We start from the raw sequence: 7,940 nt of genomic DNA, 5'->3' as shown, positions 1-7,940 counted from the left end.
TTCTAATTGTATGGCAGGGAACATTAGAGCAACTTGTGCAATTCATAAGCCATCTCAACGACAACCTTTACAATATTAGACTAACATTTAACTGTGATGCCAACAGAATTGAATTTTTGGATATTTGTATTGAGAGTGATGAATGTTGTAATTTTCAAACTGATGTTTTCCAGAAGTCAACATCAGTAAATTCATTTTTACATGCAACATCTGCTCATACCAATGTAGCACCCTGAGGATTCGGCTGCTACAGGGGTATTGCACCTCAACCCAGAGGTGTGGTATTCCACTCCCGGGTAAGGATGGAGTGTGGAACTGAGCTAGTAGGCTGCATGCACTACACACATCCCATTTCCGGGGGACAGACCGACGGTACTCCCACTTAATAAATGTGCAGGTACGACCGAGTCTGTCCTTGGCTGGAGTGGGAGGGGGGGTGGAACATCCCAGTAGTGTAGGGGCAGATAGGGGGAGCAGCCTGGGTAAAGCTAGGAGCTCATTGGGTGCTGGTCACCTGAGCTCACACATAGAGGGAGTATATAAGGTGGGCACCATCTTAGATCAGGGTCAGTCAGCCAGTCAGACAGTCTGTCTGAGAGCCTGAGAAGCAGAGCAGAGGAGAAGGAAGAGGGACCCAGAGGCGCAGGAAGAGGGGACCCCAAGAGCCCATAAGAGAGCTAATAGGGTGAAGGGTCGGCAACAGGGTACCGGATCCCAAGCTGGTGGAGGCTGCAGCACTAATCCTCAGCCAGAGACCGGAGGTCGTGGGCAGGATCTGCCACGACCACCCACTAAATCCACCCGGAAGGCAGACCAAGAATAGGGTCAGGGAACCCAGAGACAAGGGTTTACCAACAAGAGGCCCGAGGGAGCCGGACTTAGGTGGATCCCTGGTGGGAACGGCCAGAAGAAGGGAGAGTCAGAAAGGAGCTCAGGACCACACTCCGGAGTTGCCTGGGAGTTGACCGAGTCCAGGACCTGGTGGACGCAGCACGGCTCGGGTGGTCACTGCTGTACACAGTGACCCGAGCAACACCAGTAAGTAAAACCCTGGAACTGCATTTTATGCCTCTGAGTCTCTTTGCTGCACCTTCACAACCACCATCCTCCACGGCTGACCCCCTGAGGCTATACCCCTCCCGTTGGGGGTTATACTACCCAAAGCTGCACACACACCACCAGCCTCAGCGGACCCTGCTGCAGCGGCGGCCGTAGTGACCGCAAATCAACGGGTGGCGTAGTCGACATAAAAGAACATCTAGTAACATCTATAAGGACTGCCACACACTGAGTTTGACACCCTGGGCACGGACCGGGTCACAGCCACTCGGAGACTACAACCCCCATCTGATCCGGCTCCGGGTATCCCTAACAGCACTGGCCCAGGGGGCGCGTCACCAATTCCAGTTGGTCAATTCCTCGGGATGAGGCGGATCTACTCATCTGATGCTAATTTTGAGGATCAGCCTAGAGATCTCAAAGGCAGACTTAGAGATAAAGGTTACAGCAACAGATGCATTAGAAAAGCATATAGAAGAGCTATGAGAACTCCACCTAATCAATTTCTACAGGTCAAAAATACAAGCGAAAACTCGGAGGAACAAGTTAGATTTATTTCTGCATATAATGAGGAATGGCAAAATATGAGAGTAATCTTGGAAACGTATTGGCACATTTTACACACTAAACATTCTTTCCCTCTTTTCTGTCTGATATCCCACTAATGGCATCAAGACAATGTAAAAATATAAAATATATTTTGGTAAAAAGCTATTACGTACCACCAACATCAAATCCATTTGGATCCAGGGGCCCGGTTAATGGATGTATTCTGTCACGCAGTGACTATGGGACTATGGGCACTAACCAGGTCCCTAGAACTAAGGGGCGCCCAAGTCTATCCTTGTCCCCCGGTTTATTCCTGAAGGTGGAGATGCCAGGTTCTAGTGCCTTGCTATTCTCCTATATCAACCCTTATCTGTCCCCTTCCTCACCCAGGGCAGTGGGAATCAGCAGTGTATAGGAGCACACAAACCAGACAAACAAGGGAAGATGGACAGGGATAAATCAAAATACCAATCATACAAAATACACACACCAAACAACAGAGTGGGACACAGGGGAGTTAAAGGAAGGAGAAACCAAATAGGAGAGGATGAGGATGTGCACACAAACAAACTCAAAGCAACAGTCTTCTGACCAACTCTCCAAGTGCCTCCTCCAACACCGAACTACACCTCGGGCACCCCGCCGGGCTATGGGCAGATGAGAGTAGTGCCCTCACCCGCCCTTCTCCCCCACTTGCTCAGGACCCCGGTAGCCAGATACTTACTTCTCCTCGTGCCTCCGCAGATCTGCTGTCTTCCTGCTGTGCGCTCCCTGTGACGTCTCAGGTCAGAGGGTGCGGTGACGTCTTTCCACTGCGCCCTCCACTGAGCCGTCACAAGAAGCGCAGAGCGGGACGACAACGGCGACGCTTGAGTCCGGACCTGAGCAGCAGCAGCAGGTGAGGAGGAGTGAGGTGAGTATTTGATTTTTTTTTTTTTAATGTATGGAGACATGGGGCATTATATGGGGGGGTGACATCCTGCATGGGGCATTATATGGGGGAGTGACATCTTGCAGGGGGCATTATATGGGGGGGTGACATCCTGCATGGGGCATTATATGGGAGGGTGATATCCAGCATGGGGCATTATATGGGGGAGTGACATCCTGCATGGGGCATTATATGGGGGGATGACATCCTGCATGGGGCATTATATGGGGGGGTGACATCCTGCATGGGGCATTATATGGGGGAGTGACATCCTGCATGGGGCATTATATGGGGGAGTGACATCCTGCATGGGGCGTTATATTGGGGGTGACAACCTGCATGGGGCATTATATGGGGGCGTGACATCCTGAATGGGGCATTATATGGGGGGGTGACATCCTTCATGGGACATTATATGGGGGGTGACATCCTGCATGGGGCATTATATGGGGGGTGACATCCTGCATGGGGCATTATATGGCGGGTGACATCCTGCATGGGGCATTATATGGAGGAGTGACATCCTGCATGGGACATTATATGGGGGGTGACATCCTGCATGGGTCATTATATGGAAGGGGTGAAATCCTGCATGGGGCATTATATGGGGGAGTGACATCCTGCATGGGGCATTATATGGGGGGTGACATCATGCATGGGACATTATATGGGGGTGACATCCTGCATGGGGCATTATATGGGGGAGTGACATCCTGCATGGGGCATTATATGAGGGGAGAAGTGACATCCTGTATGGGGCATTATATGGGGGGTGACATCCTGCATGGGGCATTATATGGGGGAGTGACATCCTGCATGGGGCATTATATGGGGGGTGACATCCTGCATGGGGCATTATATGGGGAAGTGAAATCCTGCATGGGGCATTATATGGGGGGGGTGACATCCTGCATGGGGCATTATATGGGGGGTGACATCCTGCATGGGGCATTATAAAGAGGGGGGTGACATCCAACATGGGGCATTTTAAAGAGAGGGGGGTGACATCCTGCATGGGGCATTATATGGGGGGGGTGACATCCTGCACGGGGCATTATATGGTGGGGAAAGGAACATCCTGCATGGAGCATTATATGAGGGGAGAAGTGACATCCTGCATGAGGCATTATATGGGGGGTGACATCCTGCATGGGACATTATATGGGGGTGACATCCTGCATGGGGCATTATATGAGGGAGTGACAACCTGCATGGGGCATTATATGGGGGGTGACATCCTTCATGGGACAATATATGGGGGGTGACATCCTGCATGGGGCATTATAAGGGGGGTGACATCCTGCATGGGGCATTATATGGGGGGTGAAATCCTGCATGGGGCATTATATGGGGGGTGACATCCTGCATGGGGCATTATATGGGGGGTGACATCCTGCATGGGACATTATATGGGGGAGTGACATCCTGTATGGGGCATTATATGGGGGGTGACATCCTGCATGGGACATTATATGGGGGGTGACATCCTGCATGGGGCATTATATGGGGGTGACATCCTGCATGGGGCATTATATGGGGGAGTGACATCCTGCATGGGGCATTATATGGGGGGGTGACATCCTGCATGGGGCATTATATGGGGGGATGACATCCTGCATGGGGCGTTATATTGGGGGTGACATCCTGCATGGGGCATTATATGGGGGCGTGACATCCTTAATGGGGCATTATATGGGGGGTGACATCCTTCATGGGACATTATATGGGGGGTGACATCCTGCATGGGGCATTATATGGTAGAGTGACATCCTGCATGGGGCATTATATGGGGGGTGACATCCTGCATGGGGCATTATATGGGGGAGTGACATCCTGCATGGGGCATTATATGGGGGGAGAAGACATCCTGCATGGGGCATTATATGGGGGGTGACATCCTGCATGGGGCATTATATGGGGGGTGAAATCCTGCATGGGGCATTATATGGGGGGTGACATCCTGCATGGGGCATTATATGGGGGGAAGACATCCTGCATTTGACATTATATGGGGGGTTGACATCCTGCATGGGGCATTATATGGGGGGGTAACATCCTGCATGGGGCATTATATTGGGGGTGACATCCTGCATGGGGCATTATATGGTGGGTGACATCCTGCATGGGACATTATATGGGGTTGACATCCTGCATGGGGCATTATATGGGGGGTGAAATCCTGCATGGGGCATTATATGAGGGAGTGACAACCTGCATGGGGCATTATATGGGGGGTGACATCCTTCATGGGACATTATATGGGGGGTGACATCCTGCATGGGGCATTATATGGGGGGTGAAATCCTGCATGGGGCATTATATGGGGGGTGACATCCTGCATGGGGCATTATATGGGGGGTGACATCCTGCATGGGACATTATATGGGGGAGTGACATCCTGCATGGGGCATTATATGGGGGGTGACATCCTGCATGGGACATTATATGGGGGGTGACATCCTGCATGGGGCATTATATGGGGGGTGACATCCTGCATGGGGCATTATATGGGGGAGTGACATCCTGCATGGGGCATTATATGGGGGGGTGACATCCTGCATGGGGCGTTATATTGGGGGTGACATCCTGCATGGGGCATTATATGGGGGCGTGACATCCTTAATGGGGCATTATATGGGGGGTGACATCCTTCATGGGACATTATATGGGGGGTGACATCCTGCATGGGGCATTATATGGGGGGTGACATCCTGCATGGGGCATTATATGGTGGGTGACATCCTGCAAGGGGCATTATATGGGGTAGTGACATACTGCATGGGATATTATATGGGGGGTGACATCCTGCATGGGGCATTATATGGGGGGGTGACATCCTGCATGGGGCATTATAAAGAGGGGGGTGACCTCCAACATGGGTCATTTTAAAGAGAGGGGGGTGACATCCTGCATGGGGCTTTATATCGTGGGGGAAAGGAACATCCTGCATGGAGCATTATATGAGGGGAGAAGTGACATCCTGCATGGGGAGTTACATTGGGGGTGACATCCTGCATGGGGCATTATATGGGGGCGTGACATCCTGAATGGGGCATTATATGGGGGGTGACATCCTTCATGGGACATTATATGGGGGGTGACATCCTGCATGGGGCATTATATGGGGGGTGACATCCTACATGGGGCATTATATGGGGGGTGAAATCCTGCATGGGGCATTATATGGGGGAGAGACATCCTGCATGGGGAATTATATGGGGGGTGACATCCTGCATGGGACATTATATGGGGGGTGACATCCTGCATGGGGCATTATTTGGGGGAGTGACATCCTGCATGGGGCATTATATGGGGGAATGACATCCTGCATGGGGCATTATATGGGGGGTGACATCCTACATGGGGCATTATATGGTGGGTGACATCCTGCATGGGGCATTATAAGGGGGGTGACATCCTGCATGGGGCATTATATGGGGGGTGAAATCCTGCATGGGGCATTATATGGCTGGTGACATCCTGCATGGGGCATTATATGGGGGGTGACATCCTGCATGGGACATTATATGGGGGAGTGACATCCTGTATGGGGCATTATATGGGGGGTGACATCCTGCATGGGACATTATATGGGGGGTGACATCCTGCATGGGGCATTATATGGGGGAGTGACATCCTGCATGGGGCATTATATGGGGGGGTGACATCCTGCATGGGGCATTATATGGGGGGATGACATCCTGCATGGGGCGTTATATTGGGGGTGACATCCTGCATGGGGCATTATATGGGGGCGTGACATCCTTAATGGGGCATTATATGGGGGGTGACATCCTTCATGGGACATTATATGGGGGGTGACATCCTGCATGGGGCATTATATGGGGGGTGAAATCCTGCATGGGGCATTATATGGTAGAGTGACATCCTGCATGGGGCATTATATGGGGGGTGACATCCTGCATGGGGCATTATATGGGGGAGTGACATCCTGCATGGGGCATTATATGGGGGGAGAAGACATCCTGCATGGGGCATTATATGGGGGGTGACATCCTGCATGGGGCATTATATGGGGGGTGACATCCTGCATGGGGCATTATATGGGGGGTGACATCCTGCATGGGGCATTATATGGGGGGAAGACATCCTGCATTTGACATTATATGGGGGGTTGACATCCTGCATGGGGCATTATATGGGAGGGTAACATCCTGCATGGGGCATTATAAAGAGGGTGGTGACCTCCAACATGGGTCATTTTAAAGAGAGGGGGGTGACATCCTGCATGGGGCATGGGGCATTATATAGGGGGGTGACATCCTGCATGGGGCATTATATCGTGGGGGAAAGGAACATCCTGCATGGAGCATTATATGAGGGGAGAAGTGACATCCTGCATGGGGAGTTACATTGGGGGTGACATCCTGCATGGGGCATGATATGGGGGCGTGACATCCTGAATGGGGCATTATATGGGGGGTGACATCCTTCATGGGACATTATATGGGGGGTGACATCCTGCATGGGGCATTATATGGGGGGTGACATCCTACATGGGGCATTATATGGGGGGTGAAATCCTGCATGGGGCATTATATGGGGGAGAGACATCCTGCATGGGGAATTATAAGGGGGGTGACATCCCTCATGGGGCATTATATGGGGGGTGACATCCTGCATGGGGCATTATATGGGGGAGTGATATCCTGCATGGGGCATTATATGGGGGAATGACATCCTGCATGGGGCATTATATGGGGGGTGACATCCTGCATGGGGCATTATATGGGGGAGTGACATCCTGCATGGGGCATTATATGGGGGGTGACATCCTGCATGGGGCATTATATGGGGGGGTGACATCCTGCATGGGGCATTATATTGGGGGTGACATCCTGCATGGGGCATTATATGGGGGCGTGACATCCTGCATGGGACTTTATATGGGGGGTGACATCCTGCATTGGGGCATTATATGGGGGGTGAAATCCTGCATGGGGCATTATATGGGGGAGTGACATCCTGCATGGGGCATTATATGGGGGGTGACATCCTGCATGGGGCATTATATGGGGGGAGACATCCTGCATGGGGCATTATATGGAGGAGTGACATCCTGCATGGGGCATTATATGGGGGGTGACATCCTGCATGGGGCATTATATGGGGGGAGACATCCTGCATGGGGCATTATATGGGGGGGTGACATCCTGCATGGGGCATTATATTGGGGGAGACATCCTGCATGGGGCATTATATGGGGGCGTGACATCCTGCATGGGACTTTTTATGGGGGGTGACATCCTGCATGTGGCATTATATGGAAGGGGTGAAATCCTGCATGGGACATTATATGGGGGAGTGACATCCTGCATGGGGCATTATATGGGGGGTGACATCATGCATGGGACATTATATGGGGGTGACATCCTGCATG

Source organism: Phyllobates terribilis, unplaced genomic scaffold (assembly GCF_046119375.1).
Source record: "Phyllobates terribilis strain yellow unplaced genomic scaffold, ASM4611937v1 Scaffold_12__6_contigs__length_324123572, whole genome shotgun sequence".
Taxonomy (NCBI): Eukaryota; Metazoa; Chordata; class Amphibia; order Anura; family Dendrobatidae; genus Phyllobates; species Phyllobates terribilis.
Note: the sequence above shows the minus strand (reverse complement) of the source record.